Source organism: Rhincodon typus, chromosome 2 (assembly GCF_021869965.1).
Source record: "Rhincodon typus isolate 14 chromosome 2, sRhiTyp1.1, whole genome shotgun sequence".
Lineage (NCBI taxonomy): Eukaryota > Metazoa > Chordata > Chondrichthyes > Orectolobiformes > Rhincodontidae > Rhincodon > Rhincodon typus.
Window position 1 is genome coordinate 105,832,972 of NC_063333.1, and position 11,049 is coordinate 105,844,020.

Sequence of the window (11,049 nt, forward strand, 5' to 3'; positions counted from 1 at the left end):
TACATCCGCAGTTCTTTCGATTTTTATTCAGTTCATGGGCCTTGGCATCAGGACTAAGGTAGAGGGTGCTGTTCTGGTAGAATGGGCTTTTCACTTGAACCATGCTGTGACCAGTGGTCCTGGCAAATCGATTAACAAGGCCTCTAGAGAGGACTTACAACTAATTAGGGTGGAAAGTTTTGGAAAGGGGCAACATAGGCATACAAAACAAAAGGATATGACAGCAATTCGGCGTCAGTAATAAGATAACAACATTTAGTGTGGGACAAGTAGGGACAGTGTGTACAAACGCATAAAAATAACAGCAAATAAGATCGAAAGGGAAAAAATTGCTAAAAAATATAAAATTAATGGCTCTTGAATGTGCGTAGTATTCAGAATAATATAAATGAATTAACAGCACAAATACAGGTTAGTGTGTATTACGGAGACATGATTACAAGATCAAAACTCAGAATTAACTATTCAAGGGTATATGACTTTGTCAGAGGACAGGCAGGAAATAAAGGATGGTGGGATAGTGCTGTTAGTACAGGATGGAATGAATACAATATCAAGAAATTTCTTGGATCAGAAGATGTAGAGTCCCTAGGGCTAGAGGTAAGAAATAAAAAGGAGAAGTCGTCCCTGGTATGCAGAGTCTATAGACTGCTTAACAGTAGTTATATGGCTGGACAGAGAATAAATCAGAAGACAATGAGGGCATATGAAAAAGTTAGCACATTAATCATGAATGATTTTATTCGTCAGATTGATTGGGATATCAGATTGACAGAAATAGCCATGAGGAAGAACTCATAGTGTGTATTTGGGACAGTATCCTTAAACAATATGTTATGGATTCAATGAGGGATTGGGCTATTAGATGGCAACAGAACTAACACCTTTGACTTAATAATTTTGTGTTGGTGTATGGTGAATATTCCATTACATTTCTGACTTGAGCTTTTTCATGTGATAAGGAACTGTTTGTCAACAGAAAGCCACAAAAAACATTATAAAGAAAAGTAAGATAGATTATGAGAGTAAACTAGCTCAGAATATAAAAACAGGCAGTAAAAGTTTCTATAAATATGTAAATCGTAAAAGAGTGGCGAAGGTAAACATTGGTCCTTTAGAGGATGAGAAGGCCAATTTAATAACTGGGAATGAGGAAATCGCCGAGACATTAAACAATTATTTTGTGTTGGTCGTCACAGTGGAAGACACAAATAACATGCCGAAAACTAATAGCAAAGAAGGTTATAGCAGGTGAGGACCTAGAAACTATCATTATCACTAAGGAGGCAGTGCTGGGCAAGCTAATGGGGCTAAAGGTAGACAAGTCTCCTGGCCCTGATGAAATGCATCCCAGGGTACTAAAAGAGGTGACGAGGGAAATAGCAAATGCACTAGTAATTATTTACCAAAATTCACTTGACTCTGGGGTGGTTCCCGCAGATTGGAAAACAACCAATGTGATGCCACTGTTTAAAAAAGGAAGTAGACAAAAAGCAGGTAACTATAGGCCAGTTAGCTTAACTTCGGTAGTGGGGAAAATGCTTGAATCTATCATTAAGGAAGAAATAGCAAGACATCTGGATATAAATTGTCCCATTGGGAACACCCAGCATGGGTTCATGAAGGGTAGGTCATGTTTAACTAACGTGGTGGAATTCTTTGAGGACATTACTTGCATGGTGGACAATGGAGAACCTATGGATGTGGTATATCTGGATTTCCAGAAGGCATTTGACAAGGTGCCACACCAAAGGCTGCTACATAAGATAACGTTGCATTACAGGTAATGTATTGGCATGAATAGAGGATTGGTTGACCAGTAGAAAGCAAAGATTAGGGGTAAATGGGTGTTTTTCTGGTTGGCGGTCAATGGCTAGTGGTGTGCCTCAGGGATCAGTTTTGGGACCTAAATTGTTTACAATTTACATAGATGATTTGGAGTTGGGGACTAAGTGTGGTGTGTCAAAATTTGCAGATGACCCTAAGGTGAGTGGTAGAGCAAAGTGTGCAGAAGATACTGAAAGTCTGCAGAGGGATATAGATAGTCTAAGTGAGTGGGCAAAGGTCTGGCAGATGGAGTACAATGTTGATAAGTGTGAGGTCATCCATTTTGGTAGGAATAACAGCAAAATGGACTATGTTTTAAATGGTAAAAAATTGCAGCACGCTGCTGTGCAGAGGGACTTGGGTGTCCTTGTGCATGAATCGCTGAAGGTGGGATTGTAGATGCAGCAGGTAATTAAAAAGGCAAATGGCATTTTGTCTGCCATTGCTTGACGGATGGAGTTTAAAAACAGGGAGGCTATGCTGCAACTTTATAGGGTCCTGGTGAGGCCACACCTGGAGTACTGTGTGCAGTTTTGGTCTCCTTACTTGAGAAGAGATATACTAGCACTGGAGGGGGTGCAGAGGAGATTCACTCGGTTGATTCCAGAGTTGAGAGGGTTGGATTATGAGGAGAGACTGAGTAGACTGGGATTATACTCATTGGACTCAAAAACAAAATTGCTGGAAAAGCTCAGCAGGTCTGGTAGCATCTGTGGAGGAGAAAACAGAGTTAACGTTTCGGGTCCAGTGACCCTTCCTCAGAACAACCTTCTTTTTGTTCCTGATTTACAGCATCCGCAGTTCTTTTGGTTTTTATACTCATTGGAAGTCAGAAGAATGAGGGGAGATCCTATAGAAACATATAAGATTATGAAGGGAATAGATAAAGTGGAGACAGGGAGGTTGTTTCCGCTAGCAGGTGAAACTAGGACTAGAGGGCATTGCCTCAAAATAAAGGGAAGCAGATGTAGGACTGAGGTCAGGAGGAACTTCTTCACCCAAAGGGTTGTGAATCTGTAGAATTCCCTGCCCAGTGAAGCGGTTGAAGCTACCTCACTGAATGTTTTTAAGGCAAGGCTAGATAAATTTTTGAACAGTAAAGGAATTATGGGTTATGGTGATTGGGCGGGTAAGTGGAGCTGAGTCTTAAAAAGATCAGCCATGATCTTATTAAATGACAGGGCAGGCTCGAGGGACCAGATGGCCTACTCCTGCTCCTAGTTCTTTTGTTCTTACGTTCTTATGAACTGTTTGCCTTCACTGTTATTATGGCAAAATCCTGGAACTCTTTTCCCAACAATGTTGTGAGTGTACATATATGAGCTCCAATGGTTCAAGAGGGCAGCTCATCATCACATTCTCTAGAACAGTTAGGAACAGTTTGGTGGCTTGGTGGCTCAATGGTTAGCACTGTTGCCTCGCAGCACCAGAAACCCAGGTTTGATTCCACCCTCTGACCACTGTCTGCGTGGACTTTGCACATTCTCCCTGTGTCTGCATGGGTTTCCTCCGTTTGCTCCAGTTTCCTCCCACAGTCCAAAGATGTGCAGGTTAGATGGATTGGCCATGCTAAATTGCCCAGAGTGTTCAGGGATGTGTAGATTAGCTAGGGTGTAGATTATAGGGGGATGGGCCTGGATGGGATATCCTGAGGGTCGGTGCGGACTTGTTGGGCCGAAGAGCCTGTTTCCACACTGTAGGGATTCTATGATGATGATGAACTATGAAGGTATTATCATAAAGATATTATCCAGTTATCATGGATTGCTATGCCACTTTCCTACTTACTGTACTGATTTTGTTGGCATGACTAATCCAGTTAAATACCTCCGGTCAATTGACTTGTATTCCCACTCTGTCATTTGTTGGTGGTGAAACATTTGACAATTGGAATGCCAATCAAGGTCTGGAACAAGGCTTTTTTCATGTTGGAGGGTTTATCTTGTACTTATAATGCTTGTTGCCATTCACTTGAGGAATCAAGCATAGGCATTGTCCTCAGACTTGAACTAGTCAGGCATGGACTGTTCATTATCCAAAGATGATGAATGAGACTGAACATGTGAAATTGGCAGCAAGCAGCCCCATTCCTGATTTCTGTTCCAGAGAAGGTAATTGGTATAGCAGTTGAAGATGTTTAGGTCAAGGACATTGCCCCTTGAGTATGACTGCAATAATTGGCCTTCAAAAACCACCACTGTCTTACTGAGAGTTAGGTGTTACTTCAACCATTAAAAAGTTATCCTTTTGAACTTAACTGGACTCAATTCTGTTTGAGCTTCATAATGATATATTTAGTGAAATGCTGCCCTGATATCAGAAGGAGCTGCAATCTCCTCTCATTTTAATCTCCTTTAACTCATTAAACCATGCCATGATACATCTGAAGCTGCGAAGCAACTGAAGATAAGGATCACTGAGCAGATTTTTGGTGAGTAGGTGCCATTTGGATTGTGGTATTAATTACTCCATCCATTCCTTTAGTTGTGCCCAATTAGATTTCTCCCACTTTAAGATACAACAGTCCTGGACATTCTGCAGGTTTTTTTTTATTTACTGTTATTGTGATTAGAACAATACTGAATGGGAATGATGAAGCAAAATATGCTCTGGAGGATTCTGATACTTTTTAACAAGCAATTAAATTGTGAAATCAATTTTATCATAAGTTCTGTGGCTACAAGAGCAGGTCAGGGGCTAGAAATCCTATGGCAAGGAACTCATCTCCTGTCTCCCAATGCCCATCCACCATCAAGAACGCATAAGTAAGGACTCCACTTTTGTGAATATTTGTAGCTCTAACAATATTTAAAATATTGTCACTATTCATGACAAAGCAACCTCCTTGTTTGGTACCTTTCCACCACTATCAACATTCACTCCCTTCATCATGAATGCATAGTGGCAGCAGTATGTACCATCTACAAGATGCACTGTGGTAACTCACAGCTTCATGGACCCACATTCAATCCCAGCCCTAGGCAACTGTCTGAGTGGAGTTTGTACATTTTCCCTGTGACTGCATGGAATTCCTCCAGCTGCTCTGGTTTCCTCCCACAGTCCAGGAATATGCAATTTAGATGAATTGGCCATGCTAAATTATCCCTAATGTCCAGGGATGTGTGCAGGCTAGGTAGATTAGCCATGGGAAATGCAGGGTTAAAGGGATTGCGTGGGATGCTCTTCAGACGATCAGTGTGGACTCAATGGGCTGAATGGCCTGTTTCTACACTGTAAGGATTCTATGAGATACATGGAAACAGCACCATCTCAAAATTTCTCTCCAAGCCACATAATTTCCTGACATTTTGCCTTCACTGTTACTATGTCAAAATCCTGGAACCCTTTTCCCAACAATATTGTGAGTGTACATATGTGAGCTCCAATGGTTCAAGAGGGCAGTTCATCACCACATTCTCTAGGGCAGTTAGGAACAGGAAATTAATGATGGCCTAGCCAATGATGCCCACATCCCATGAACTACCTCATTAAAAAGTATTAATTTATATTACTGTTTAGTCTTGTAAATAATACTCACATTTTCCTTCATATATTGAATATTTTTAGAAATGGTCAGCATTTTGTTATGAAATCTCAGTCATGTGAGTCATATTTCCAAGTGTTGTTAATCTTGAGGTACTGCATACTATTCTGAATGTGATTGAACAGAAACTGTATCTATATATTGTATGAAGTGCTTTTTCCCAATAGCCTTTTCATTCAGAATGATTATTCCCAAAGCCACTGATCATAAGGACACCATTTTGTGGGGATTGACCCCCAGGGAGGACATCATCTTGACAGTGTACAAGACACATGGCTTGTGGGGCTTGACAGTGAGGAGGGATGTGTCAGGACTCGGGGTCTACAGTGCCATCTGACTCGGGGGGGAGCCAACCATGGGGTTGTAGTTTCTCAGGACTGACCTAGAGGTATTGAAGGCCCAGTCATTACCTGACTATAAGGGACACAGTGTATAAAATGATGGGTACATTGTATCATTATTGTCATGTGTTTCAATCACGGGAGTGTCATTGTGGGAACATTTTGATTGAGATGTGACTTCATGGATGTTATAGTGACATTCCACTACCTCCAGACAAAAGTGTAAACTCCTGCATAGAATTTATGGAACATGTGCAAATCAGACAGAGCTAGTAATTAAACTAACCATCATGCAAATGTTTCAGAGTTAGTGAACCCAGGAGCTGGCTGCACAGCATGGATATGACAGTTGGTTCATTCACTATGATTGTAATTACATTTGGGATCATTGTATCAGCATTAAAAAAAAGAAAGCATTGGAACATGTCAAGCTAGGTCCAATTATTTGAATTGATATGAAGTCTGACAAAGATTCAACTTCTGTACAGCCATTCAACAAACATAGTCTGGATGTTAACAATAAGAAAAACTACCTTTTCTCATGTACGTTCACAGAAGGTGACCGGATAAGCCTTAATAATTATCATGTATGCACTGCAAGTGAATAGAAGTGACATTGGGTGGATTGCTTTGTATCAGTCCAGGGTTCTGCTGCACTATAAAGCATACACCAAATTAAGCACCTGTTTGGCCAAGATATTTTTGTTTATTTTGTTTTATTTATTTTCCACCTAATTGTTTAATTAGTGAGAATATTTCAAAGTATAACTAATTCCTGTTGAAAGTAGTTTTGACAAGATTAATAGTAATTGATATTGTAAAGTCCTGTATGTACTGGGAATAGTGTAGCTGTAGGATTTATTGTTTAGGGTACAAATATTTCTCTTAACCATTGCCAACAAGTACCATTGCTCTTTTGATGCATTTGGAGAGGTTACTGTTTTACTGCTTTGTTTTACTACACTGCCTTCACAGGCCTAATACAAAGATACTGCAAGGATATTTTATACTATGTATCTATGACTGAAAGTTTAAAAAGTCGTTTCTTTATGTGAATTACAACTGTTCAGTGCAATTGTTACAGCTTTAGGATTTGGTAATTTTTGACAGACATCGCCATTGTGCAAAGTGTGTTTTCTACAGTATGTACGCGTGCTTTATGACACCTGCATCGTTTAAAAGTGCACAGTTTCGGTTGTTTCGTACATTTAGTTCTGTCATCCAGAATTTGTAGCCATCGACTAAACGACTAAATCGGTGTCCAATAATTTCCTATGTCATAACAATTCATTCATTTTGTACTGTTTCCAAACACCCAAGTTCGAGTCTTCCAAACGTTAGATCCTTCCAGTATAATCCGCTGTTTCGATGTCAACTCACCATTTACTTTTCCGACAGTGAAATCCTAATTTGCAAGTTATCGAAAACAAAATCAAAGTAAATGGTGTTCGGGATAAGTTGTACAAACAACAGAAACTATTCTGCTTTTAAAGATTGATTTTAATTACATATTTGCAGAAATGTATTCTTCAAATTATGGAACAAAGTGTTGACGAGAGGAACGTCAATTTGTACGACCAAAGATTCTAGGTGTTTTTTTTTAAATAATGAAATCTGATTTTCTGAAGGTTAACAAGGTGAGTCAAAAAGTATTAGGCTGAATAAAAGTGAAGGGTTTTTTTTAGTCTTTTTTGTATGAAGATGTTCAAAATCTGCATTAATCAGTTAGAAGTATTGGTGGTCCAGGTCATTTAAAGATGCTAGAAGATCTATTTATTACAAATGAATGAAGTCCCTACAGTAAAGAAATTGCCCCAGAACTCAATGCACATAATTCTTCTGCCAGCATGAAAATAATCATGCCAGCAACAAGAGAGTGTTACCGCCGGACGGAGGACCGAGGTAGGGGAGGAGAACGGGAATGTGCGGGTGGAGGTATTGCAGAGTCACACAGTCTAAACACAATTTATCTGGGAATAAAAGAACTGAAATTGCTTATTGCCGACTGGCAGCGCAGCCTGATATAATTGCTTTGCATATGTTCGCACTGCAAGTCGCTGTATTATGCAGCCAACAGTGAGCATATGCAACCTGTCACAATCCAGAAGCAAAAACAGTGATTGCAAGCCAACCATGTGTAATATTATTTTAACTATTAAATAGTATCACACCTTAGATTTATTTATATTTTTAAGAGTATAGTCCATAATATCCGCAAGGAAGTGACTAGCATATCTCAGAGTGACATGTTGTGAATTGTCATGAGAAGTAATTTTGAAAAGAACAGGGCTAGCATAACAAGGCCAAACAATCAGAAAGCCAAAATCGCCTGCTAATGGGAAATCCAATCACATTACAAATTAACTCTTTAATTCAAAAGATTCTTGTAAAGACATCAAGATGTCCTTTTCAAAAAAAAGTTCTTATTTGAGATGCAAACTTCATAAATTCGTTTGAATGACCAGACTGCTGACACTGCTGACAGTTATGAGAAACAATATTGACCGGATAATGCGGAGGTAAACCCCAGCGCTGTTTGAATCTTGGATTAATATCTTAACAATATTCTATTGATCTGCCTTGTCTAAATGTCATTGTTTCTGTTATGACTACCAAAGAAAATGATTCATTCCTGGTCAGGGAGTGCACTCGAAAAGGCGGCAAAGGTCGATGGAGGGGACAATGAAGTTCACAAAGTTTGGATCCATTTGGATTGATCTCGGATTAAGGAGAAGATAACATCCTTCCTATTTTTAAGTCTCATTTGCTGAACAGGAACACATCTTTTAATTCAGCGTGTTTTTGTTTATAATAGGTAAAATAAACAATGTGCCTCTTATTCGGAACACGGTGAGCTCCTGGAAAGGCATACTGTATCTTTAAGGAGTGAGGCAAGGAGCTATGCAGCTTCTGTACGTCATTGTTTTATTGGTATGTTTGTGGAGCTCAGGAGCAGGAGACGGTTCCCGAATTGTAAAACAGTTCGAAAGGAAGTGGAGGATGCCTGCAACAGCTCTGTCTATGGAAATATCACTGGGCGAGACCTGCAAATCTTACTCATGGCCCGCAGCCACACGTCAACTTTGTCTTCAGATAGAATCCGAGTGCCAATGGAAACGTTAAGATCGGTAAATCCAAAGCAGGGATAGGTAATCTAACAAAGAGAGAAATGTTCATTTGTCTCCTGACCGAGTTTACCTATTCCCTGCTGCTTGCCCAAATGTTTAGAAAATGAACTATTTGTAAAGTTCTTGAAAGATATGTTGATCAGTTATAAAGTAGTATATTTTCAGGAATGAAACATAGACTTTCTTTCGTAAGTACAGTGTCGGAAAAGAATGTTGACAATTGTTGAAAACTGCCATTACTTAGAATTTGTGATTTATAGCAATAGAATGAAAGCAAATGAAAGCGAAATGGTTTTTACTTTTGCAATTTATTTTATGCTGTAAAACCTACTAATTGATCTAAGTAATTCTTTATTAAGGTCCCGTTGCAACAGGTAAATTCTATACCACAATCATTGTCTATATACAGCGCTCCGGTGTTTCAGGTATATCATCTAATTAAACACGAATCACGTTACTAGTAACTTTTGACTTCATACAGTAAATAAGTTACACTGAGAGGAGCGCCCACCACAGTTTAAGTACAGAGTAAATGACATCCAGTTGCCCGGGCAGGAACTAAAACTGAGATGACACAGTGTTAAGTTATAGTGATATCTCCGCATGTACATTGACTATCAATTTTGACTATTGCCTTTTAAAAGAAATCAAAACTTGACCTTAGAAAGTTTGTTTTTAAATGGTGCAAGTTAGCAACTCCAAAGACTTATTAAAGTCCATTATTTTGGAATTTAGTGCTGTTAGTTTTAAGTGGGAAGTTTACATGTGTTTTTGAGCATTATTGTCTCCTTTTAATACGTTTAGTGGCTAAACTCCTTTTCGCTGCTCCTTTGGGATGCATTGCGCAAAAGGAGGTAATGTTAACTACAGGGGATAAATACAATGTCCCGGAAGGGAGGAAGACTGTGAGTAAGGAAATAGAGCTGAATGTCGGCTTGACGTTCAGTTCCGTGTCGCAGTCCTAAATGGACAACATGTACAGCTCACTTTATTTGTCAGCAAGTGTCATGTTTGCTTTGAACCTTTAACATGAATAGCGCTGCTTCTGTTTGGAGGAGCCCTTGGTGTTAGCCTAGCATAAAAACGTATGCTGATGTCCCAAAATATTTCATAGACCTCCTCACTAACACCGTATAACAAGGAGATTAAGAAAGACCACCGCTTCTTGCATATCAGGCTGTTAGGATTCCATTGAGTCGCACCAAAACTTTTATAGAACAAATGCTTTTATTACTTTGATTTCAGAACATGGTCATTTTTGCCCAACATGGAACTATAGTTGCACCAGACACAAAAGAAATCTGTTAAATTTGCGTATTCTTTATACCGTTCTCTGTACGTTCACGTTAATGGCATTACAACAATAGGGAAGCAATTTTCAGAAAAGTTCTATTTCTGTTGGGAAAATATGAATCAATAATAAAAGTGACTATTTGATGGACACTGTTAATTCTTCAATACCTATTCATTCTCATATTGTATCTCCAGGCCGATTTCAAATGTTCTGGTTTTGTTCTTTTATATCATTAAATCCCGCCAGCTTACTAAAACAGTTTGATAGGAAACCATTTGACACGGTTGACCTGCGCTCTGAAACGCGTATATGTTTCATGACTAGGAGGATCTCGTGCGCTCATTCGTGCATCGATAATAGATTTTTAATACGTCGCTGCGCAGTTTAGTAGCCGATTGTATCTTGGAACCTTCTCTGGACCATCACTTTCAAGAGGCGTCAAGAGATATTTACCATCCCTGAGCGCTGGCGGCCACCAAATGCTGTCTCACCTCTTGCCCTTTGCGCGCGCCCTCTCTCTCTCTGCCAATTTCAGAATATTGGCTTTCTCATAATTCGAAAAGAAACCATCTCCGTCACCAGTTTTAAAAATATTCTCATTTAGCATTTCTCTTTTTGCTTTATATTCTGATGTGTCTTTACTCAATAATATTATCTTACTGAGATCTGTGTCGGATCACACAGGATTAAAAACATGTTAATAATAGTTAATGGTCATACTGTCACACGCCCACTGGAGAAAACAGACCTGAACTCCGGGCAACAGTATTTGAAATATGCTTTAAAAACTGTGAATTCCATTAAAGTCTAATGGACTATTTTGGGATATTATTATATTGCCTAAATGACCCATGGTATGCAGTTAGATAATGATAACAGGACACATTGGAGAAGGTACGTAAACACTTGCAAAGA